General features: G+C 36.9%; 1 long non-coding RNA gene and 1 other non-coding gene across 2 annotated transcripts in view; both read left to right on the forward strand.

Moving 5' to 3' along the window:
• Positions 1-26388, forward strand: part of LOC134744486 (uncharacterized) — a 78149-nt gene that overhangs the window by 43293 nt on the left and 8468 nt on the right. The window lies entirely within an intron of this gene.
• Trnaa-cgc (transfer RNA alanine (anticodon CGC)) lies at positions 18379-18450 on the forward strand. Its single transcript has one exon. It is a non-coding gene; the product is annotated as a tRNA-Ala (tRNA).

Genomic DNA, 26388 nt, shown 5'->3' on the forward strand with positions numbered 1-26388 from the left:
ACTAACTATACTCAGACCTTTATATTAGTGAAAATCATGCGTCCAGCCGTCTTGGACTTACACTGGTTTTATCACGGCAATTTTTGGAAAGCTTCGTGATTTAGTGTCTCCACAATCGCCGCTTGCCTCGGCTTATCGCCCGACAATGAGTCTGAACAGCTTTCCTCTTTGGTCTGTTTTTGACCTACATCTACCGTCCACACTGTTAGCTGAACTGTAAACCTTATGGGAAAGACAGAAGGTCTATCGTCAATTCGTTTCTGTTAAAAAGTACAGCCGCTGCTCAATCTAATGGTAACTCTAACTAGGTTGTTTAAGGTTCAATTTAGACTGAGAGTAGTGAGATAGGATCTTTCGAGTATCCATAGATTATCGAGGCGTTATTATTTGTCCCAGTAAACACGTTTTATTGAGGTAAAAGTTTGAATACCTATCGCAGGCAATTGATGTAATTAAAGGAGGTAGGGCACAGCAAAATATTACCCATCTAGACACAATTCAAGATTAATGCCACCATCCTCCCGATTAAAACTAGATTCGTCTGGCCCCTTAAAAATGTCAATAAAATTGTACAATAAATTGCCTGAAGAAATTAAAAAAGAAGAAAAAGAAACTACTTTTGCGAAGAAATTAAAACAAATGCTTGTAACAAAAAAGTATTAAGTAAAAGTATTAGTGTATTAAGTTAGATTTAAGTTATATTGCATTGCCCTACAGGGTTTCATAGCTGAACCAATAAAATGTACCAACTTGTATACCTATGACAGCAATAAACACACTGATTACTGATTAAAAAAACCTACTATTCTGTAAATGAATATTTAAACGACCTACTATACATTTTTTGTTTAATAAGTTAGTTACAGTTGTTACCTTGTGTAAAAAAAACATTAGTTTTAGTTAGCTTAAGTTACTTTTAAGAATTGCCATGCCCTAACGGGGCTCATGTTTGATACTTTTATCTTATAAGAACCTATGTACAACAACATGAAAGCAAATAAACTACTACTTGAATAAGAACAAGTTTGGGAACAAATCAAATTATTTTATTAAATATGGAGTTCGTGTAGGAGGTGCAAGCGCGCACTGCTTGCCCTTAGTCAAAGACGCCTAGTCTTACTAAGATGGCATATAGTCGAGAAATTCGAACGGGCACCGCCGTGGCGGGGTGGCCTAGGGGTTCATGGCGTTAGCCGCGATAGCTAAAGACGCCGGTTCGAATCCGGCCTTCACCACTGGAGGGCTTCGTCACTTTTTCTTTAATATATGACATCTATTACAGTTTTTACTACTTGAATACTTGAATATTCGTCGAATATGCGTCGTTACTGCAGGAAACGTCCAATTTAATATAAATTTCTCGATAAAATGACGTTTTTAACATTTTTTACTGTCAAAAATCCGTGCAGCAACATTGATTTTGATATTTATTATTATTATTATTTGTATCTCCTTGGATATCACGGGTCTATAAATCCCGGTCTTTTGATAGGCTTGCGTGGGGATATAGATCCAACACGTAGAGGCCCCTTGGAGAGCTTTAATGTCATATAGAACGCCTGCTGGAACCCGTTCACAGGCGCAACAATAGACACCCATGAACCGGTCGCAGCAGGCATTGGGACTATTGCAGAAAAAGTGAACAGTATACTGGTCTATGGATTGAAGTTTGGGTGGACAATGAGACTGGGCTATTGTAAAGAACTCCGGACACCTGCCATAACAATGTTAATACACGTTATCGAGGCAGGTGGTGACTTGCCGCTAACTAGATGGGCCCCTGAAACTGCCGTCGTGAAGACGACCAGGAGCAACACCGGTGTGAGCGGCTCAGGGGTGTCGAGAGGTGTGCGCCGCTTTCTACCCAGTGGCTGTTAGCAGCCACTGTGCCAACTCGCGTCTTATGCATCTTTCACTTCCACCCCTGGAGCATATAGCTCTTACGACTCCCCTCTGGACGGCCAATGAAGGCAAGCCAGAGCTGAGAGTCCTGCGGGTCCCCTTGGGGTCCACTCCGACCGACGAAGACACGCCGGAGACGGAGACCCTGACCGACTCTCTGGAGCACTCAGGTCCGTGGGGTTTATTATTATTTATTAAGGAGACAACACAGAAAACATACATGGGATGAACAAAGAACTTAAAATAGCATAAATGTCCTTAAATACAGATGCTTCCATAAACGTATCTCACTGGGAACATATATATGTATACTTTACCACTTAACTTACTTAACTAACATGCGGTTCGCAACATTACAAGTGTTGAGAGAGACTTAGTATTATAATACATAATGTAAGTATGTACGAGTACTTAGACTTATGTGAGGAAGAAAGAAATAAAAGTTTTACTTTAAAAAGTTACCTAGATGTTTGTGATTTGTTCCTGTATACATTTTTGACTGCTGTTTTGAACTGGGCGCGGGATTTTGAGAAGAGATCAATCTCGAGAAGAGACTTATTGTATTTGCGGCAGTAATGCAGTCCGGCAGTATTGTCGCGCTGCAATATTGTTGCAGTAGCTTGCATTACTGCAAAAAATGTCATAGAAAGAATACTGCAAGCAGTATTTACTGGTGCAGTCTACATCCATTAGACTTGAACAGTTTTGCTGTTTTTAGGGTTCCGTACCCAAAGGGTAAAAACGACCCTATTACTAAGACTCCGCTGTCCGTCTGTCTGTCTGTCTGTCTGTTTGTCTGTCCGTCTGTCTGTCACCAGGCTGTATCCCATGAACCGTGATAGCTAGACAACAAATACTAAAACAGAATAAAATAAATATGTGGTATTTTCTATAAAAAGGGACCTTATTGTCGATGGCGCTTAAGCCATTATAAACGATGCTCTAATATAAATACAATGCCGCGCGACGCTATGCGACGTAAGCGCCATCGACAATAAGGTCCCTTTTTATAGAAAATACTACATATTTGCGTGGGGCTCCCATACAACAAACGTGATGTTTTTGCCGTTTTATGCGTACGGAACCCTTCGTGCGCGAGTCCAACTCGCACTTTGCCGGTTTTTTATAAGCGGCCTGAATTTTCCTCGAAAAAGTAGCGTCTGCTCGCGACGTCCCGGACAACCCGTAATAGAGTAATGAGGACAGAGACAGCACTCGCAACACTGCCACGGGATTGGGCACCATAGATCAGGGTTCTCCAAACTACGAGGTATATAGTCATCATCATCATCATCATGTCAGCCGATAGACGTCCACTGCTGGACATAGGCCTCCCCCAAGGCTCGCCACTCCGACCGATCCTGTGCCGCTCGCATCCAGGTATATACTAATATAGTACCAGACCGAAACTGTAAATTGTCAAGTTTTACAAATATTATCTAAATATCAGACCAATTTATTAATGCAGTTATTTTTGTTCTTAAAAACATTAAATTATTATAGATGTCAAATTTAATAATAAGAATTTCACAAAAGGATCGTCAAACACCAAATTGTGACCATCAAGACGGCTTTCTATTTTTCTCCATCTACTGAACCAGCCAAACATTATGGTCCTTCGAGTCACCCTAGTCACCTTTACCCGTACCATAAGTCACTGACAGTATCTACACTCTACACAACTCACGTTAAACCGGGCCGTGTCCGGGCCGGAGCTTCCGGCGCTTCGTTTTCTATGGAAATCATCACGTGATCACCTGTCATGTCATAGTAAAGTAAGCGCCGGAAGCTCCGGCCCCGACACGGCCCGGTCTAATGTGAGTCATCCTTTACATACGCTAACTAGCGACCCGTAGTTCAACCATTTTACGCAACGGTACTATAGTCACATATTGGACCGTATTTAGAAGAAAAAATGTATTGAGAGTTTCGCCTATATTCAGTCGCTGATGTTACGCGATTCCAGTTTTGGTACACTCAAGTAATAAGATAGGATCACTCGAATTACTCACTTGAAATATAAACTATCAAATATTTTCAAAATGACGATATTTCAACGTCCAAAGAGTTAACCATAACGCGAAAATTTCACGAGAACAGTGACACAAAAAACACCTCTGTATAAAAAATACGGGCAAGAGCATATAAGGGTACGCAGATATGACATCGGTCTCACTCCCGCTTTGTATATCGTCGTGAGTTAGAGCAAGACTGAGATAGAGAGCGATTGTTAATTGCATTTTGTTTTACTTTTAGAGCTGTTAGGGCGTCGGCACATAGATATCACGCTTGAGCTTTTGCTGAATTTTAACAAGCGAATTGCTATACTAGTAAACTTAATTTACTCTCATACGGGTCCGCGATGGCTTTTTTATTGTGATACGGTTATATAATGTCCCAGGTAGCAATTATACGTCATTATGACGTCAGAGACGTCATTGTGGCTTTATAATGACGTCATTATTACGTCATTATGACGTCGTGGACGTCACTTTGCTACCTGGGGTTGGTTAATTGCGAATCCTTGAAGCCCTTTGCTTTAAGGCTCGACTGTGTTGTTCAGACTTAAATAATTAAGTCGAGTTTCGAGTATTTTCAACTGCCGTGTCGTGCGTAGGCCATGGTGTTTGGAGGCAAAGAATTTGGTTAGATACTTGGGGCTGCGTCTACGAGACAGAGGGTGCGATCCCCGTTCAGGCTCCTAATACTAAAGGGGCCCACTGACTATCAGTCCGCTGGATATCGGCCTCTCAGTTGAGTTGTTGAGTTGAACGGGTTTACCGCTTAATTTCATTTTTTTTACCTTAAATTCCGACGTAAAAACAATGAAATTAAATCGAGGTAGACCCGTTCGTATAATTAAATATTCTATTTGTGGTTTGACGTCATCGTCACTAAAAGTTCAAGCCCAGACCCTCTAGCATGACTTGCGTTCTCGTGCGCGACGCGCGACTACATACCTATTTGAAGTTGCGCTAGATGTATGGAGTCGCGCGCGAGAACCCAAGTCATGCTAAATGGTCTGGTTCTAACAAAGAAATTCAAAGTGTAATAGGTAAATTACAAGTGCATGTACTGTTTTAAAGTGAATTATCCCGAAGTGCAGTGATTGAGCATCAGCGGTGCAGCTCCGGAGATTCACTTGCTGCAGTTGTTAAGGGCAAGATAAAACTATTACTATTATTTGATTTGCTTTTGATACTAAAGTTCATTAAATATTAGTACCTTAGAATTGGTTAAAGCCGCCTAGTCTTTCTAAGATGTCAATGTCATTATAGTCGAGAAATTGGGACGGGTACGGGTAGCCTATGTAGAAGTCCGGCGTTAGCCGCGGTAGTTGAAAACACCGGTTCGAATCCGACCTCCGCCACAGGTTTTGTTACTTTTTAGGGTACCGTACCTAAAGGGTAAAAACGTGGCCCTATTACTAAGACTCAGCTGTCCGTCTGTCCGTCTGTCCGTCTGTCCGGCTGTCCGTCTGTCCGTCTGTCCGGCTGTCCGTTTGTCCGTCTGTCCGTCTGTCTGTCTGTCACCAGGCTGTATCTCATGAACCGTGATAGCTATTAGACAGTTGAAATTTTCACAGATGATGTATTTCTGTTGCCGCTATAACAACAAATACTAAAAAGTACGGAACCCTCGGTGAGCGAGTCCGACTCGCACTTGGCCGGTTTTATTTATTTATTGGGAAACAAACAGCTTACTACATGAGCCAAAATAGTTTCCAATAATGTAATAACAGAATCGCTCAAAGGGAACTTTGAAAAGTGAAAATACATTATTATTTATCATTTCAATCAGTCTAGGAAACAGAGAGAGCAAAAAGAAAGAAAAATAAGAATACATCAAAACAACATCATGCGTTTGCAACAAAATTTGAAAAATAATAAATAATAAATTTGAAAATATGATAAAAATAACCCCTAACAGCATTTATACGTGATTATGACGTCGCAGACGTCGCAATGACGCCATAATTACGTCATTATCACGTCATTATGACGTCGCTGATGTCACTGCTACCTGGGACGACGTCATTCTTAATCAAAGAAACAAATTTATCAAGCTTACTGAATAAATCGAGGTTTGAATATTTAAAATTATATGCTAAGCACGCTCTAACAAAAATAACAAGATACGAGATTTTTACATATCTAGTACAACAGAAAGGAATTGCGAATAGAGCATTTGTTCTTTATAAATTAATTTAGATATCAAAATGTAGGTTAAAATTGGTTTCCTGGTGTCTTTTGGTGATTATTAACTTAAAATTAAGCATCAGCCCTTACAAATCACGTGACCCCAGTATCCGTTAAACTTCACCCTTTACTGACATCAGATTTACATTCAAAAACCTCGTCTTCTCCTTACCAAGATTCAATTTAAGTAAAGCAATCCAATTTCACGCAACGTTGGGTATAAATGGATGTAATTTTATACCAGGATTTAAGCCACGTTAATTTTAGTGCGTGGAATATGACGGACGAATCTTCACTAGTTTTCGCACGCGACTTTGACCACGTAGATGACTTAAAACGGCCTCTTAAAGGTTAACCCCTCTCGTTTAGTAAAAGTTTGTACAAATACCATCACAAGAGCAACAACACGCGCAAGAACAACAACATAACACAACACACAACATAAGAACAAGCGCGCATCTCTGCCCAGAACGTACAAGTTGTGGAATGAGCTACTGAGGTGTTTCCCTTGCGCTATGACATGGGGTTCTTCAAGAAGCAGGTATTTAGGTTTCTCAAAGGTTGGCAACGCATAAGTGGCTCCTTTGATGTTGCTTATGTCCATGGGCGGCGATGACTGCTTCCCATCAGGCGGCTCGTCTGCTCGTTTGCTTCCTATTACATAAAAAAAGCTTCGCAAAAATATCTGACACAATCTTACGGTTTCACTCCCGTGATTTTAGTCACTCGCGCGACATGTTTCGGAGAGCCTAGGTCTCAATTTTCAAGACCAACTCCATTTACACGAGTATAGGCCAAAGGTATGGCGCCATCTATTCGAGCATAAATTTTTCTGGATTTTCCGAGGCACGTTTTTTCTTAGACTTTACTTATCTTATATACGGAGTTACATATATCTTTGGTGCCACATAGAGACATTAGAGTATCGCTCGCTACGGAGCGAACGATTCGCATGCTGGCTAGGCACCCTGGAGTATTTGCGTGAAGGATGAACAAACAGCCAAATATCCAACCATCCAAATATACAAACATACAATTTTTACAGTTATAATATTAGTATAATACCGGTTTATGGCCAGTACCAGTATTAAGGAAAATTACGGGACCAATTTTTACTTTAAAAATCATGGTTTACCTTACTCGATTAACGACGTCGAAGTTTTCTGTTAAACGTTTATTAGCAACGATATTTACCTACACGAAAATCAAGATAAATTAAAGATGCTGAAAATCGTGAGAAAAATCTTAAAAGGTGGGCTCAGCCTGGAAACATTAACCTTAGTAGTGTGACTACTTAAAGAATACAAATCAAAAATATTTAATAAAATAATTTGATTTGTCCCCAAAGTTGTGTAAAATCATGCGTCATTACCAGGTTACAAATACCTTACTCTGACAGTTCGAAATTTTATTTATTTATTTGCAAACGTTACCCAGGTAGCAAAGTGACGTCAGCGACGTCATAATGACGTAACAATGACGTAATTATGGCGTCATAATGACGTCGCTAACGTTATAATGACGTATAAATGCTGTTAGGGTACTAACTGACGTGCCCGCAAAATGCCTCCTCGAGTGCGGTGCATGATTAAAATAAATCTCTTTACCATAAATTTTATTACCTATTCCCACGCCAGAAAAGTATCATTATTTTCAAGCTCAAAACAATCATAAAACTTCGCTATTGTCTTAGACGACAAAGAAACCAATTATCAAGTTAAGTGTTAAACAAACAAGTGACAAATTAAGTGGAGGAAAAACTGGAGCTAATTTAATTTAAAGGCCGCAACAGGTGAGCGGTCCGTAGTTGAGGTAACCTGGCGAATGATATAAGATTAAACAAAGATTGGACGGTTAGAAAGATCAAAGCGCTAATAAACTGACAAGTAAAATGTTACTGGACATTTTTGGGAAGAATACGCCCACCCCAAATGAATGGGATAAGGGCAAGCGAATGATGATTTATATCAAATTTTTTTTTTTTATGTGGTTGGTCCCGGTTCAAACTTGAGCGTATACAATTGAGACGGGTGCTAAATTAATTCTCATAATTTCTGAATTACGATAAAAACGTGTGTTCGTGCTTTCATATAATATACCTCTTCGTTCTTTGTATGGACAGATTGATTATTCTGAGTATTTGTAAAACTTCTTTCAACTATTTAAGGTTGGCGTGGCTTGCATTTATAATGTAAAAAAGGAGTATAAAATTGTCCTATTCTGATTATATTTAAATCTCCAATCAAAACTTTAAACCGAAATGCAAAGTCAAGTAAGTGTTTATATAAACTACGTATTTTTAGGCATTCTATTACTCGTTTCGTAACTGAAAAGTACATAGAAACAGATAATAAATTAAATATTCTGATATTTTGAATAGTATCGAAACCCACACCCACGTATGATGGCTATGACTACGCCATCAGCTATGAGAGACGTACCTATGTATTGGCAATTAGTGTCAATCTAGAGACCACAGACTTCTCTACCCACCATAAACAAGTTTAGTGAAAAATAAAAATAGCTTCTTAGTGAAAAATAAGCCTTTTGTCAATGCTATACGGTAAACGGTACTGATGGCCGGTGGGGCCGGAAGGTTCTGGAGTGGCGTCCGCGTACTGAAAGACGAACTGCTGGTAGGCCTCCAACGAGATGGAGCGACGACCTGGTGAAGGTCGCGGGAATTCGGTGGTTGCGAGCGGCACAGGATCGGTCGGAGTGGCGAGCCTTGGGGGAGGCCTATATCCAGCAGTGGACGTCTATCAGCTGACATGATGATGATGATGATACGGTAAAGCTTTTATAGATGTATATATGTAAAAATACCTATCCTCTACGTAATCAATAAAATACATTGAATAGCGGAAAAGTACAATAAAATGTATTTTTATTATGTATCTACTTAATTCCATTTACTCCCAACATTTTTGCTATTTCCGTAGTAAAATGGGTACGTATCGTCACAATTTGTAGTTGATTTTGCAATGGTTTTTGATAGTCCCAAAATCGTATGTCCTTTGTGTTTGTTAGAACGAGACATTTTTAATGAGTTTGTGGGTAAGACATTACACCTACTGTTAAATTAATAACTCTGCTGTAAATTAAATATGAAGCAGTATGGAGTAATTAATCGTGACTGAAGCAGTCTTGTGACTGCATCTGGCGCGGGACGTGACTCGAACACTGTTCGTGTTGGAGCTAATAGTTTATATACACGGAGACGTGACTCCAACAACCAATTTAAATAGGGGTTTCATCTATCAAAATTTAATGATGGAAGTATATTATTTATAAGGTTTTTAAATTAATTTTTAACAAGCAGAAACGTCTGCAATCGATGCTATTAAGCTTAGAATAAATTTAAAAGTGGAAAAATTACTGCCTTGGGTGAGACTTTAACTCACGGCCTCTGGATAGATACTCCAGCGCTCTGCCAATTGAGCCACCAAGACCTCATCCATAGTCAGCAACTCTTCCCACTATATGGGTCTAGGGGACCCTAGCGACATCTACCGTAAGAGCGTTACACTTCTTAAACGGCCACCGGAGTTCCATGTCATATTGGAAATTCACCAGTTACGATGTGCTACCCATTCTAAATTATTTTTTAACAAGCAGAAACGTCTGCGATCGATGCTATTAAGCTTAGAATAAATTTAAAAGTGGAAAAATTACTGGCTTGGGTGAGACTTGAACTCACGGCCTCTGGATGGTATATGGTTTTTACCTGAAAAACGAATGTAACACTATTTTGTTATAAAAACATGAAATCTCATAAAACATAATCATTTTTGTATTTCAAAATTACAATTATAGTTTATTTATCTGTCTGAGACCGAAAACGCCGACAACCATTTTTTTCTTACACACACCTGACAGACCCAGGTATAGCATTTATACGTCATAATTACGTCATTATGACGTCGCTGACGTCTCTTTGCTACCTGGGGAGACATATTGCGAAAGTTGACGGTCGCAAGGAACGCCGTAGTATTGAAAAAAAAAGAAGAAAAGGTATTCAGAAGAATATGGATCATTTAACAGAAGAAAGAGCAAAAGACACAGACACAATCATCCCAATAAATGCGTTTTACGAAACGTTATTATTGTATCTCAAATTGATTATTGTTTAATTTGGTCACATGGTCAAGTTATAGTTATTTTTTCGCAAATAAAACTTATGTATTTTAATAACTAAACTTCCGTGAGACACAGACATATTAAATATATTAATAACAGGTCACTAACGACCGAGCGAGGGTCAAGCGTTTTTCGACTTAAAATACGTGAGTGACCCGTTATTAATATATTTAAAACTTATTTATTGTAGACAGTCCACATTTTTCTTTTTCAAGATGATTTTTTGATATATTATGAGCAGTTCAAATAGGGCAATGAGAATATATAATAACACACCAAAATCCGGTCAAATCACCCAAAAAGTTCTTATTTAAATCTCTTTTACCATAGATTCAACTAAGAAAATTTAGGAAATTATATTTACGTTATGACCAATTATATGACACCCCCATGAAATGACTAGATATGTGCTATGTGCTCACGGTGGTTTTAACAATTTGGTTAAGTATTCAAAATCAATTTCGTTTAATGCAGTAGCATAAGCGATATAATAAAATGAGCACCTAATAGCCATGTTAAAAAAACGGAGTCCGTAATAAAATAAATAATAATGAATACATATTAGGGGACATCTTACACAGATCAACCTAACCCCAAACTAAGCAAAGCTTGTAATAATGGGTTCTAGGCTACGATATACATATTTATATAAATAAATACATACTTATATACATAGAAAACACCCATGACTCAGGAACAAATACTTGTGTTCATCACACAAATGCCCTTACCGGGATTCGAACCCAGGACGGCTTCACAGGCAGTGTCACTACCCACTAGGCCAGACCGGTCGTCAAAATAATAAAATCTGTTTTAATCTAAATTCAACTGTACTCTCCCACTTGGATTAAAAGCTGCTTAAAAAGTGTCAGCTCTGTCTTAGAGAGGATAATTTAACGTAGGCTTCAGCTAAAACCGGCTAGTGTTGGATTATATCGAGTCTTTGCTGATCAGAGTCTTTTGTATTTAAGGTTTGAATCTGTGTTTTAGGGTTCCGTACCCAAAGGGTAAAAACGGGACCCTATTACTGATACTCCACTGTCCGTCTGTCTATCACCAGGCTGTATCTCATGAACCGTGATAGCTAGACAATTGAAATTTTCACAGATGATGTATTTCTGTGGCCGCTATAACAACAAATACTAATAAACCGAATAAAATAAATATTTAAGTGGGGCTCCCATACAACAAACATGTTTTTTTTACAGTTTTTGCGTAATGGTACGGAACCATTCGTGCGCGAGTCCGAATCGCACTTAGCCGGTTTTTTAAGTTAGTACGTCCCATTTATAACGAGGTTTTCAAAGATTATTAAGAGGAAAGGGGGCGACCGCTTCTCCTTACAAAAGTTATAACATTTTCCTCTCTGAATATTAGCATTATAGAAAGTATGTTTATACACAATTTGAGGTATATTGACCATAGCTTTTAACTTTTTTTTCGATTATTTACATTGAGGTAATATGTATACACTAGAGGCGGCCTCTAGGACGAAAAAGTTTCCGCACCTCAATGAAGCGCATGCACTTCATTGCTACTGGCATAGAGTAACTTATTATATACTAGAGTGGTACTGTCATAGTAAATTTTGTAACCCCAGTAAATTCACTGCCATTTGTCGACACACTTTAAAACTAAAAATGAAGATTTATAAAAATACGATAAAATGTATTTAAATATGGATAAATGATTTTTTTTATTTGCATTAATTATTTTTATGATTTTGACCCATGTTCTTTTACTGATATGCGTTTAAATTGTTAAATAACAAACGAAACCGTCAACGCCATCTATACGACAGTAAGCCAAAGCTAGTAGCGCCCTCTGAACGAGAATCAAATTTTCTTGATTTTCGAGGCACGTTTCTTCCTTAGACTGTATCCATCTATTACGGAGTTATATCTATCTTTGCTACTGGCTAGCTGCGCTTATTCTTTAGCTCAGTGACAGACGTCAAACGCAAAAATGGCGGACACCTCGCGGACACAATTTGTTCTCGACAGCTTGTCTATACATATATGTCAGTGATTATTTAAGACTTAAGAGTCTTAAGACTCAGACTCGAATTATTGCCAACACTAAAACCGGCCTAAATTGAAAAGGTTCTTTTCACTGTAATTATATTCTGAAATACTCGAGAGCTTTTCACATCACAGGCCTTTTGGGTAGACATTCTTTTAAGTTGTCAGGTACGAGTACTTTCTTGTTTTAAAATTGTCACAATTAATTTTGGATTGCGCGTAAAAACTTTTTTATATTTGTAGAAAACAAAAATGTCTAGTTAAAAGGGAGTTAGGGGGAGACCTCGGACCCTTTTTAGATTTCAATAACAAAACTTCCGTGAGACACAGACATATTAAATATATTAATAACGGGTCACTCACGTGTTTTAAGTCGAAAACGCTCGACATGTTTCACTCCGTACCGAGTCTGCGCCGGTCCGTCACCGTCGACGCAAGCTCCTGATGACGCTCCTCGGTACGGAGTGAAACATGTCGAGCGTTTTCGACTTAAAACACGTGAGTGACCCGTTATTAAAATATTTAATATGCCTTTTTAGATTTTTCAAAAATTGGTATTTAAAGATAGATAGCTCAATTTGTTGTTATAACATTTTGCGTACATTCCGTTCCCTACTCAAAAAATTTGAAGTCGATAACTTTTATAATAAACCCAGGTAGCATTCATACGTCATTATGACGTCCGTTACGTCTTATAACGTATAAATGACGTCATTATGACGTCGCTGACGTCACTGCTACCTGGGAATGTACGAATCTACCCCACCAAGGGGGTACATTCGTATATAGGCAGGGGAACATTCAGACACCATCAACATAATTATAAAATATAGACATTGGCAGTGAAAATGGCATTGATGTAATACGATATGATGTATAGGCAGGCACATTTTTTTTAATGTGATATTCAGCAAACGAGTAGACGAGCCGCCTGATGGGAAGCAGTCATCGTCGCCCATGGACGTAAGCAACATCACAGGAGCCACTTAAGCATTGCCGACCCTTGAGAACCCTAAATACCCGCTTCTTGAAGAATCCCATGTCGTAGCACAAAGGAAATACCTCAGGAGGCAACTCATTCCACATTCTGCACGTTCTGGGAAGAAACGAGCGGGATGCCCGCTTATTCATGGTGTGCCATGTGTCTAAGAAGTGAGGATGAGCTTTGCTCCTTTGGCGGGAGGTACGGTGATAGAAACGAGACGATGGCACCAGATCAAAAAGTTCTTCGGAACATTCCCCATTGTACAGACGGTAGAACATGCAAAGAGAGCCAACGTCTCTCCGAAGACTAAGAGGTTCTAAGTTCGGGATTGCCGTCAATACGAACTGCCCGACGTTGGATGGAGTCAAGGGGAAGGAGCTGGTATTGTGGAGCGCCAGACCAGAGATGAGAACAGTACTCCATATGGGGTCGAACCTGCGCTTTATATAACAAAAGTCGGTGACCCGGTGTGAAGTACTGTTTGGCACATCATAAAAAAAGCTGTAATTTTAATACGCTGTTCTGATATGCTGTAAAAGTGAGTGTATGAAGCTACCCCGTGTATGAATGGTGTCTATCTTCCTTAAATATACACTTTGGCAATCTATAGCTACTTAAATTGATTTAACATTTTTTGAACCGGTCTTTCTTAAAAAATGGAGCGTACAATATTTTTTTTACCTTATATTCATTTCGCCATTTCTTCAACCTGTGACACGTGCAGGGCTCGGAACCGGTATTTTTTAAAAACCCCGAAATAGCCCAATACTTTGAATTTTTTTATGCTCATTACGTAGGACTGAATTATGTATTTAGGCAACAAATTTGCATTATTAAAACGTCCCATTAAAAATGAAATTATAAACAAAAGAACGAAAAAGAACGTAATAATACCGGTATTTTTGTATGGAGCAAATACCGGTTTCCGACCCCTGGACACGTGTCCAGAAAAGGAAAATTATATATTTGCTACTCTGAATACGTAAGTAAGAGGACGTGTAAAGGATAATCATCGCTTGTAAGGAAGCAATCAGCAAAAGATTAGAGGAAGAGCATTGAGTCTGTAAAGCGTACGTTGCCAATAATATGACGACTGGTCTGTCCTAGTGGGTAATGACCCTGCCTGTGAAGCCGATGGTCCTGGGTTCGAAACCCGGTAAGGGCATTTATGTGTGTAATGAGCACAGATATTTGTGCCTAAGTCTTGGGTGTTTTCTATGTATTTATGTATTTGTATATTTTTTGAAGATAATCAATCATTTATTTTTATCTAGTTAGGCCTTTACGAGCGTGTACACTTGCCTTAGAGCCTGTTTACTTATTAATTAGTTAGTGCTTAGTACGAGTTTATACATTCGGACGATCGATGTTGGAAAGGACATTGATATATGTCAGTTTTCAATTAATAGTTATTTGTGCAACAAGAGGAAAGTTGGTTTTTCTTGCGAGTGTTTATTTTGTGTCCCGACAAAGCGAAAGATTGTATAATTGAATCACAAGCGAATCAAAATCTTGAGCGTAGCGAGGGATTCAAAAACACGAGATGTAAAATAACTTTGCTCTCGTGTTGCACACATAATTTTTTACCTCAGTAGTGAGAACATATTAAAGCGATAGTTACTCATGAAATAAAACTATGAAAACGGATTATATCGCATATATTGAATTTATAATACATCCCGACGTTTCGAACCTTTTACAGCGTTCGTTGTCAACGGGTGACTGAGGAAAAATTACAAAGTACAAAAATACCCACATACTAAAATAATGAACCATCATAAACTATAAACTTTAAGGCTGTACATGCAAAATCGGTTCATAAGGCTAGTTATACACTACAATTATTTTCAAGTAAAGATATATATATACGCGATAAAAACTACGCCGGCTCCAACCCTACACCACGGACCCGAGAAGTTTTTTTTTTTAAAGAATTTTTAATAAAAGTATGAAGTGGCAGTTCATGGCCTTCACTAAATTAAAAAAAACTACTTTTTTTTACTCCCTGGAGTGAGGAAAGTCGCACTATCCTCACTCCAGGGAGTGACAAAAATAGGCTTGTTCGAGCTGCTGAGGTGAAAAAAATTTCCGTTAAGTTAAAAAGAATTCCCGCGTAACGTGTTACAACAATGCTATATGCAGCATTTCAAGATTTTTTTAGAAAAATGTACAACATAAATTTTAGAAAATTAACTATTATCATTAATCATTTCTATTACTCACTTTCTAACAATAAATGATTTGTATGCCATTTATTCGCCATACCCCAATGTTAGTGGAATAAAAACATAGTGTAATATAATACCTGTATTATGTATATTCAACTTTATTACAGGGTATGTATTTATGCCTAGAAAATTAGTATTTTATTGAATCGGGCGTGACTTCGCGGAAGTCCATATTACTTACTTTTGATGGCGTGCCCAAGGAAGCGTGCTGAACTCAAAAACATATTTGTAGTATTTGTACAAACAGTCATAAATATTTAGAAGTGGATAAGTGAGCGATGTGTTTCAAATGTATGGAACTTATAAAAGCGTTTATAAAAATGTGTGTAAGTATAAATTATATCCCACTAATATAATGTTGTAAACAAAGATATGTGCCATTTTCAACCAAAAGGGTACTTATTGTGGCTTGTCAGTAAGGCGCTATTTCCATATAGCTTCCATTAGAAATCAACCTTATCGACAAGCGACAATGTGGTACCTTTTGGTTGAAAACGTCACAATGGATACCCGGTGTCTCTAATAAATATATTCATTTTCATAAATAATGTGTGTAATAAGAGTGTGTCTGTATGTGTGTGAAATTTAGCAACTTCTGCTAATGTACAGTCACACTCTGAACTCATCGTTCTTAATATTTGCAGCGAATTGTACTCCGTACTTGGAGCGCAGCTAATTCGGCGGTACTGTCTCCAGATCTGAATAATTAACATATTACGGAAGGTGCATTGGGATTACTTCAGTAATCGAGTGATTTCAATAATAGAAAATACATAATACAATACAAGGGTCATTCTCTGAGAATGTGTCTGCGCCTCTTCAGACTGCGGTTGCGTCTAATTGCCACAACTCTTTTCATATGTTTTATATGAAAAAAATATGGGTCGCGGTAATTAGACCACAGCCATATTTTTTAAGAATGACCAACACATATTATTTATTGCTCACTAATATCAAAAGAAACATGACATAAAAATTAAGCACATAAACTATGGTAGATAACTGGCGGTCTTATCGCTAAGGAGCGGTCTCGTCCAGGCAATCTTTGGGTAGTGGAGACAAGGCGAAAAAAACATGTAATGTGAGTAGGTGATGCAGTAAGTGATAGAAGTTGCAAAAAAAAGCAAAGCAAGAAATAGATAACTATATAAATGGAGAAAAAAATAGACGTACACAAATTGCAAATAGTATAAATTACATAGGTACCCTATGATACATAAATAAATAGGTATCTTCAATATGTTTAAACAATAATTTTATTGATATGTACCTATACAGGCCAATGATGATGATATGAACACATGTACGAACATGAATTGCCCAACTACAACTTTTTAGTTTGACAATACTGCCTATTTCATGCTTTACAGAACTATTCAGATTTTCTTCTCAGCTTGATTTATTATTAGTATCAAAGATAGATATAACTCCGTAATAGATGGATACAGTCTAAGGAAAAAACGTGCCTCGAAAATCAAGAAAATTTGATTCTCGTTCAGAGGGCGCTACTAGCTTTGGCCTACTGTCGTATAGATGGCGTTGATGGTTTCGTTTGTTATTTAACAATTTTAACGCATATCAGTGAAAGAACATGGGTCAAAATCATAAAAATAATTAATGCAAATAAAAAAATCATTTATCCATATTTAAATACATTTTATCGTATTTTTATAAATTTTCATTTTTAGTTTTAAAGTGTGTCGACAGATGGCAGTGAATTTACTGGGGTTACAAAATTTACTATGACAGTACCGCTCTAGTATAAGTTACTCTATGTTAGTATGATACTATCGTACTCACTTACTTGTTCTCAAAAACCTCATGCTTGTTTGATTGCTACTGTGGTGTCAACACTCGCAATATAAATATTAAAAAGTGACAACCACGCTGACAGACGACTAAAGCGCGACCATGTTAGGCCTCCTTGTCTACGTTTTCATGCTGCTAAAGTTTACATAATTGTTATTAGTAATTTTAGATATTGCCGTTTCCGGAATTACCCCAATGTACCTTATTTTAAAGACTTAACTAAGCTCTTTTCTCAGAGCTTTTGTTGGTGGTTTATGCTGAAAATTAAATAAAGGGATTTGTGTTAGTTGATAGTTAATTATTAATAACTTAGGGTGCTGCGGCCTCATTACAGTCGCTATCAGATATATAGGAACGGCGGAGGTGCTCATAAATATCTGAACACGCACTCTAACGCCTGGACAATAGAGGTGTGTTCAGATATTTGTGAGCACCTTGGCCGTTCCGATATATCTGATGGCGTTGGTGACTGTACAAAAATCCTTTGCCGGTTTTATTTTTCCCTTTTAAGGATTCATAATTATTTTATTTACCTGTTTCTGCATTAAGTTTTTCTTCAAATATACTTGTGAATTATTTTCTAAGACTTAGTGCAAACAAATTGACATTCGCTATACCATAGAGTAACTTATACTAGAGCGGTACTGTCATAGTAAATTTTGTAACCCCAGTAAATTCACTGCCATCTCATCACACTTTAAAACTAAAAATTAAGATTTATAAAAATACGATAAAATGTATTTAAATATAGATAAATGATTTTTTTTAAATGCATTAATTATTTTTATGATTTTGACCCATGTTCTTTCACTGATATGCGTTAAAATTGTTAAATAACAAACGAAACAGTCAACGCCATCTATACGACAGTGGGCCAAAACTAGTGGCGCCCTCTGAACGAGAATCAAATTTTTTTGATTTTCGAGGCACGTTTTTTCCTTAGACTGTAAACATCTATTACGGAGTTATATCTATCTTTGGCTATACAAATTAAACAAATGTCACATACTACTTTTAAATGTTCACGTAGCATTTATCATTAAAGTGAAAGTCACAATCTAAACTGTTGACATATTTCGCCCGCTCTGAGTACCGGGGGTGTAACTCAGTGGTAGAGTGTCTGCTTCGCATGCTGAAAGTCCTGGGTTCAAATCCCAGCACCTCCACATAAAGCAACTTTTTATTTTTTTTATTTAACATTTTTTAGTATTTTTACGCAATTTAACAACGCGTTTCGCGTTTTTTTGTTATTAACAACTATGAAGTCTGTTCTTCGAAATAAAGATGCTTTATTTATTTATTTAACCAACTGCGAAAAAGTTTTTGTTAATTTTATTAAGGTCTTTTTTATGTTTTTTTATACATTCCTGACACAAGATATACCTACAATTTTGGCTTTTTTATGCTGTATATTAAAGTGATGATTTTTACCTAGTGTCGATTCGTAATTTATTTAGTAAGTAATTAATTAATGTACATATATATAAAAAGCATGTTTGTAGGGTTAATAATGATAGGGTTAATATTGTATTATTTTAATTTTGAATTTTTATTAATGTTATTTTATATTTTTCATTTTTTATTTTCTATTTTTCTTTTTGTAATTTTTGTTATGTGCATAAATATGGGTATGTAAGACCTGAAATAAATGTTTTTTTTTTTTTTTTTATAAAATATAACGGATCACTCACGTATTTTTAGTCGAAAAACGCTCGACATGTTTCACTCCGTACTGAGGAGTGTCATCAGGAGCTTTAAAATACGTGAGTGACCCGTTTTTGTAAAATTTAAATTATTTGTCTCAAGATATAGCTTGTAACATGTCGGTTGTCTTTAAAATACGAACTAACAAACTACTTACGATGTTCATTTATATTCCGACCCGCACGCGCTATGCTGGGTGAATATCCTCTATTATCTTATCTTACACACTAACACTTAAAAATCAACCTTAAAATTATCACGCTAAGGTATAAATTCTAATGTAAATATTCCTTAAGATTTCTGTTAAGCTGAAAAGAACTTTAAAGTAAAGAAATAGGGTTGATATTGTGATGTTATGTTAGTTATCGTTGTAATACAAGGTAGGTTAGGTTCTTGATGAAACTTTTGTAATTTTCTTATTTTTAGAAAGATATTTTGAGAAGATTCAGACCACGTCTCGTTTGTTATACAAGGTGGAAACAGAAGTACTTACGTTGCAAGTTTCCAATAATACGTAGTTATCATATCATTTGGGAACATAAAAGAAAAGAAAACAAGTGTGAGTCGGACTCGCGCACTAAGGGTTCCGTACCATTACGCAAAAAACGGCAAAAAACCACGTTTGTTGTATGGGAGCCCCACTTAAATATTTATTTTATTCTGTTTTTAGTATTTGTTGTTATAGCGGCAACAGAAATACATCATCTGTGAAAATTTCAAATGTCTACTCATCACGGTTCATGAGATACAGCCTGACCAGACGGACAGATAGACAGACAGCGGAGTCTAAGTAATAGGGTCCCGTTTTTACCCTTGGGGTACGGAACCCTAAAAACTATAGTTACAAATTTACAAACATCTTTTATAATACTTATTAGTAGGGATCTTAGGGATTGTTGTACTTCCACACCTACATGCCAATTTTAACGTACATGTATTGGCGTGAGCGAGACGCACGATAACTTAATGACATCATTTAGATATCATTCTTATGTCCGTATATGTTCGAATTGGCCTTTTTTGTCACGTCAAACTCGATGCAAAGTTATCTTGGACATCCCAACTGAAAACATGGTCGTGAGCATGAGTCATTTTACAGTAAGTACATAATGGTGCTACTTTACCGCACTAGTGCGATAAAGCACATTACGCAACTATGTCGAAAATTTAAAGGACCATATGTACTGTAAAACGTTGTACGATACATGTGCGAATAGGTAATTTGCAACTCGTGTCGATTTTTAATTTATCGCCACTCGTTGCGATTTTCATATTTTTCGCACTTTTATCGTAATGTACATGTATTACCTCAGCAGCTAAAACGATCATGCGGAAAATTGTACATTTCCACACGGCGACAATTTATTGAAAAATATCTTTACGTCCAGGCGAGAGGGAGAAGGGTGACCGCCAATGCAGCGCGGTCCTGCTCTACACCTGGCTACAGCTGCTCGGAAACCGATTAAAATGATAAAGCGATGCGCTCAAAGCTCGGAGATGATCTAGGAATACTAGAAATGATATAGAATGACCTAGCTTTTATCGAATAATATGCGGATTTGTGACTTGCGGCATCTAGTGACGACAATAATATATCACATTAAGGGGCCCACTGACTATCAGTCCGCCGGACGATATAGGCCTGTCAGTTAGAACAAAAATTTGTCAGTTCCGAACAACTGACAGGCCGATATCGTCCGGCGGACTGATAGTCAGTGGGCCCCTTTAGGATCCCAGGTAGCAAAATGACGTCAAATGACGTCAGCGACGTCATAATGACGTAAAAATGCCGTCATTATGACGTCGCTGACGTCATTTGACGTCATTTTGGTACCTGGGATGGACCCACATGGAAGCATGTTCTCTGACAATGTCACTATACCCTTGCCACCCACCATACAAAATTATAGGTAAGGGAGTTTGAATCTAGTTGTAGTTTTAATTGGGTTGAATTTCATTTGGTCGAAAATTGTACGAGACATGAAATGCTACTTTGTTTTTAATGAAGTTTGACATTCCATCGAAACGGAGTCATACTATTACTTTTTCTGTGAGTCTGTGACGGAGTACGGAGTGTACATCCTAATGTACATTGGGCGGCACGGGGATAAAAACATGTTACTTATTACTAACACCATTAAAATCCCTCTTTTGCATCTGGGGTTAACGTTCCCGGCAATCTCGGTGCTCCATACAAACGTAGTTACGCTCTCATTTTAAGGCGGTTCCCTGAGCCAGAAGGCGAAAAATCTCCTTATATGATCCTGTTTTTCTAAGAGGCGTTGATATTCGTAGACGTGGAAAAAATATATGTAGTTCTTGACTATATTATCTTTAATATCATAGCTTCTGATACACGAATTATGACACTACGCTCGATACAATTAATTCCCAAAGTAACCTCTAACTCCGACTTTTAATCCAACTTTAGTCGGTTATTTATTATGTGATACTATAAATAAAAAAAGAAGAAAAAAACAATCTTAACTTAAATAATAGTTTCATAGCTTTCGAATTTCGATATTGTAGGGTAACATTTTTAAAAATAAATAAAAATCGACAAAATTCGATCATAATTGACACTTGGCGCGCATGATCTTTCCCGTTCTTTCTTGCGAAATGTGACAGAGACAGCGGCAAACCGACGGAACGGCCTTAAAACTACTAGCTAGATTCCTCTGAAACTTGGTACCTACAATAGGATAAGGTAAATCTAGGTCAAAATTACAGATAAAGACAAACGGTTCATATTTAGCTAATTCAGGCCAGTAAGACTAACGCGTTCATGAATAACGCCATTAGTCTAATGTTAACGCTATTTTTATTTATTTATTAGTGCACAGGCTGAACAACGAGAAATGAACCATTTCCCGTACTATTACATCCCCAGCGATATAATCTTTCATCCCGTACATTTTGCCGCTGTTGAAATTTTTCAAACGGCCGGTGACAAATGTGTACGGCGTAATACGCGGGCCGTTTTAATTGTCCAAGTGTGTATTGGAGATTGGGATGAATGGGTTCAATTTTATACAATTTAAGGGGGTTGTTTTCTATGCTTTGTATGTTTTCTATCGATAGAAATGTATCACAGAGTTCATGAAAACGGCAATAAATTGAAAAAATAAGCGCTGGTGGCCTAGCGGTAAGAGCGTGCGACTTGCAATCCGGAGGTTTGGTTCAAACCCCGGCTCGTACCAATGAGTTTTTCGGAACTTATGTACGAAATATAATTTGATATTTACCAGTCGCTTTTCGGTGAAGGAAATCGTGAGGAAACCGGACTAATCCCACAAGGACTAGTTTCCCCTCTGGGTTGGAAGGTCAGATGGCAGTCGCTTTCGTAAAAATTAGTGCCTACGCCAATTCTTGGGATTAGTTGCCAAGCGGACCCCAGGCTCCTGAGCCGTGGCAAAATGCCGGGACAACGCGAGGAAGATGATGAAACTGAAAAAATAAGATTTAATATGCTTTAGAGGTCTCCATTATTTTAGAATTAACAAAAACTTATTAAAATGAGGTAGATAGTGACGTCATATAATGTATTTTCACATTGACTTCATAGTAACCAATGGTTTTGACTATAAATAATTTCAATAAAAAAAAGTTTTAATTGTATGAAAACGGCTTTTTGGCGGTGCACTGCACACTCGCAAGCGGTATTTTATCAATACTAACCAATTGTTAAAGCAACCAGCTATTTAAATTAAATTAAATAACCTGTCGCGAATATCGCGAATCGGCTAATAGCTGCCAACGTCATGGAGAAGATGGCGCTCGTAGTCATAGATTAGTATATGTTATTACTGTAATAGATAAGAAACTCTCGGACATTTCACGTTCACGTCTCTACTAGTGCTGCCCCTAGCGGTCCTGCTCTCAACTAATGAGACTGTATATGCAGTAAACACGCACACATGTACACACACACACACACACACACACACACACGTACTTATGGGTTCTTTACCTACATGTAACAACTTTAATATTGGAAACTGATTTATGTAGTAATCTTTGTCGTACCAATTTCCATTTGCTTAGAAAACTACATAAATCAGTTTTTCAGAATAAATAAATGAAAACTTATGTTCAATCAAGTACAATATATTATTTATAAGTACCTACTTATTTACATACGTTCCATTCCAAGTAACTAAGACACATGCAAATACAGCGACGCTTTAAGCGCACTTCCGTGAAAATAACTTAACAGCAAGTATGTAACAATTTATTTCCTGACTATGTTTTAAACAATAATTAGAGGCAACCTAATTCATTTCTTCTTCTTGATCCCAAAATAACTTGGAAAGCTTCAATAGTTTGATCCAACTTTTTTTGATTTAATTTAGATCCATTTTTGTCGCATATTTCATAGTTTTGAGAACATTCAAGCTTTTTATCCACAATTTGTGGTGCGGTGATCTGGGTGTTACAGCGCATTAGATTAGGTAGATTTTCCTTTTTTAGGTTCACTGAAATTGCCATTGACAACATCGAAAAACTTATCGCAGAAAAGCACGATACCTGCCGTGTCGCAACTTTATTCTGAAAGCTTTTTAATACCTGAAAATATATTAACAGTTAAGATGTTATCAAAAGTATAAAAAGGTTATTTTACAGCGAAACAGGACAAGTGTTGAGCATGCATTTTAAGGGTGTGCTATTGTCACATTTAATGTTAGGTAACAAGAAATCAGTGAATCGGGATATTATTCATGTAAAATGTCGACAAAGGTAACGTATTGTGGTTGGATTTTATCAGTAGATGTATGTCTTTCTAATTTTGGCAGGTTGAGTTGATTTATCAGATTAAGACCTAGGCACGGAAAATAGTATCTTAATTATGATAATCAGAGCAACGTGTATGACGGGCCTTACGGGCACTAAGAATGGTGCTAGTTCAACGGCTGTTATTTGAAATGTTACAATGTTCCATGTTCCATCGCCAACATTTCATAAATATGCTTTACCCGAAGCCTCTATCAAAGCTTTTGATAAAGATGAAATAATAAATAAATGTTCAGGAGGTATATATATATTATAAACTCGAAAATTTACTTACCTTGCCCTTATACCGATGTACATACAAGAAGGTACACAGATTCGGCGCGGCCCGGCCGGCATTGCTTTTCATCTTGCCTGCGTTGGTTTGGTTGAATGAGTAAGAGCACAACTCAACACAACTTACAAGGTTGGTTGTGATATAAAGAAACGCTGTTTGTTAATATCTTAACATAAATCTGACCAAAAATATGTTTAAACGGAATTTATATTAAAAAACAACTTAGAAATAATTTCAAAATTTCCCGTCAAACCAAACGTCATTTGGTTTTTTTATTCGTCTAAATACGTCAGTCTGTCATTGTACGGTGTTTGCACTACATATTAAAAAAACTACTTTTACGTTTCAAATTTATTTTGTTTCCTAGTTCATTTGCAACGTAAGGTTAGTAACACTATCAAAACATTTTTTATTAAAATATATTCTTCTAGATTTAATTAAATACGATTAAGTTACCTGCTTAAATATTTGTTTTGGTATATTTTGTTTTCTACTATCTACACACAAGAATGATATCTAGCCACACTCAGCCCTCCTTATGCTAAAGGCGGTATCTCAAAAACGAATAAACTGGAAATGGAACGTTATGATTCAAATTTAAGGTACTTATTTGCATGCAATCTTCAATTGAGATACCGCTTTTTAGCTCAGCAGGGCACCACGGCTGAGAATAGAATAGAATAGAATAGAATAGAATAGAATTTCTTTATTTGCCAGAATACGTGTATAAGATGACAACAGAAAAGGTTTACATGTATCAGTATTCAGTCGAGGACACGACATGCAAATAATTGACAATTTAATAATTTTAACATAAAATAAAGTACAATATAGAAAATATTACGACAGAAATGAAAACAGTGGGTAATTTTTCCTGTTAAAAAACTAATAATAAGTTGGTAACAATTTGAATATTAAATAATAAAATGTCCATGAATAAATAAAACTAATATCGATAAGTTAAAATTTTTATATAAAAAGTTAAATTACAAAATGGATGTCGTGTATAATTTATTTAAAAGTCATTGGGAAAATAATTTAATAATAAGATGTCAAAATATATACATAATTTATGCAACTTAAATTATCATTCTAACTGCTTTAAATTATTATTGTGCTCTAAAAATTCCCTCACACTATAAAAGCAATTTTCAGACAGCCATTTTGTAATCTTATTGCTAAATTGGTTACTATCGATTTGCTTTAGCTCATCAGGAAGACTGTTGAATATAACTATACACATATTGTATGCATTTCTGTGGTATACAATAGAATGTGAAGGAGGTTGATACAATAAATGCTTGTATTGCGCTCTCCGATTTCCGGCAAATACATCAAATCTCTTTTTAAAAAGTTCAGGGTGTTTTTTCACAAATAGACATGCTTTTTTTATGTACATGCAAGGCAAAGGCAAAACATTAAATTGCTTAAACAGTGGTTTACAACTGTCCGTGATCCAAGCGTTGGCTATCGCACGAATACACTTTTTCTGCCGAATGAACGCTTTTTCAATGTCGACTGAATTGCCCCACAGTAAAAGACCGTAGTTAAGTACAGATGCCACATATCCGTGATAGGCAGTTGTTGAGGCCTGTAAAGATACCGCGTTTCTAAGTTTCCTTAGGGCGAACACAAATCCGTCAAGTTTGGAACAAACAACATCGACGTGTTGTTTCCAGCTTAGGTTTTTGTCAATATGTAATCCTAAAAATTTCACATTATCACATTTTTCTACAAGGATGTCATTATATTTGATGTCAAGTTGGTCAGGATTGGTTTGATAGGAATGAAATTGTGTATACACTGTTTTTGTTAGGTTAATCTTGAGGTTGTTATTACTGGTCCATGTGCTGATATCAGTCAAGGCTTTATTTATTTCAGCTTCATACGTTAAAATGTTCTCTCCCTTAATTATCAGTGTAGTATCGTCCGCAAATAATATACACTTTTGTGCGGTAGCTTGGGGAAGATCATTGATATAGACCAGGAATAGCAATGGGCCCAAGTTACTGCCCTGAGGAACTCCCCATTTATTTTCACGAAAATTGGACCGGAACTTTTGTTTTACAAGACTTTTCCCCTGGATAACGAATTTTTGAATTTCCGTGCACTGTTTTCTGTCTCCCAGGTAGCTTTTGAGCCAAGCAAGTACTGAACCTCTAATCCCATATATTTCAAGCTTCTTCAAAAGTATGTTATGATTAACAGTATCGAAAGCCTTACTTAAATCAAGGAAAATTGATGTTATTGGCAATTTGTTATTTATCGCTTCTGAGACATATTTGATAAAATGAAAACATGCTAATTCAGTCGAATGGCTTTTCCTAAAACCGAA

Source organism: Cydia strobilella, chromosome 9 (genome assembly GCF_947568885.1).
Source record: "Cydia strobilella chromosome 9, ilCydStro3.1, whole genome shotgun sequence".
Lineage (NCBI taxonomy): Eukaryota > Metazoa > Arthropoda > Insecta > Lepidoptera > Tortricidae > Cydia > Cydia strobilella.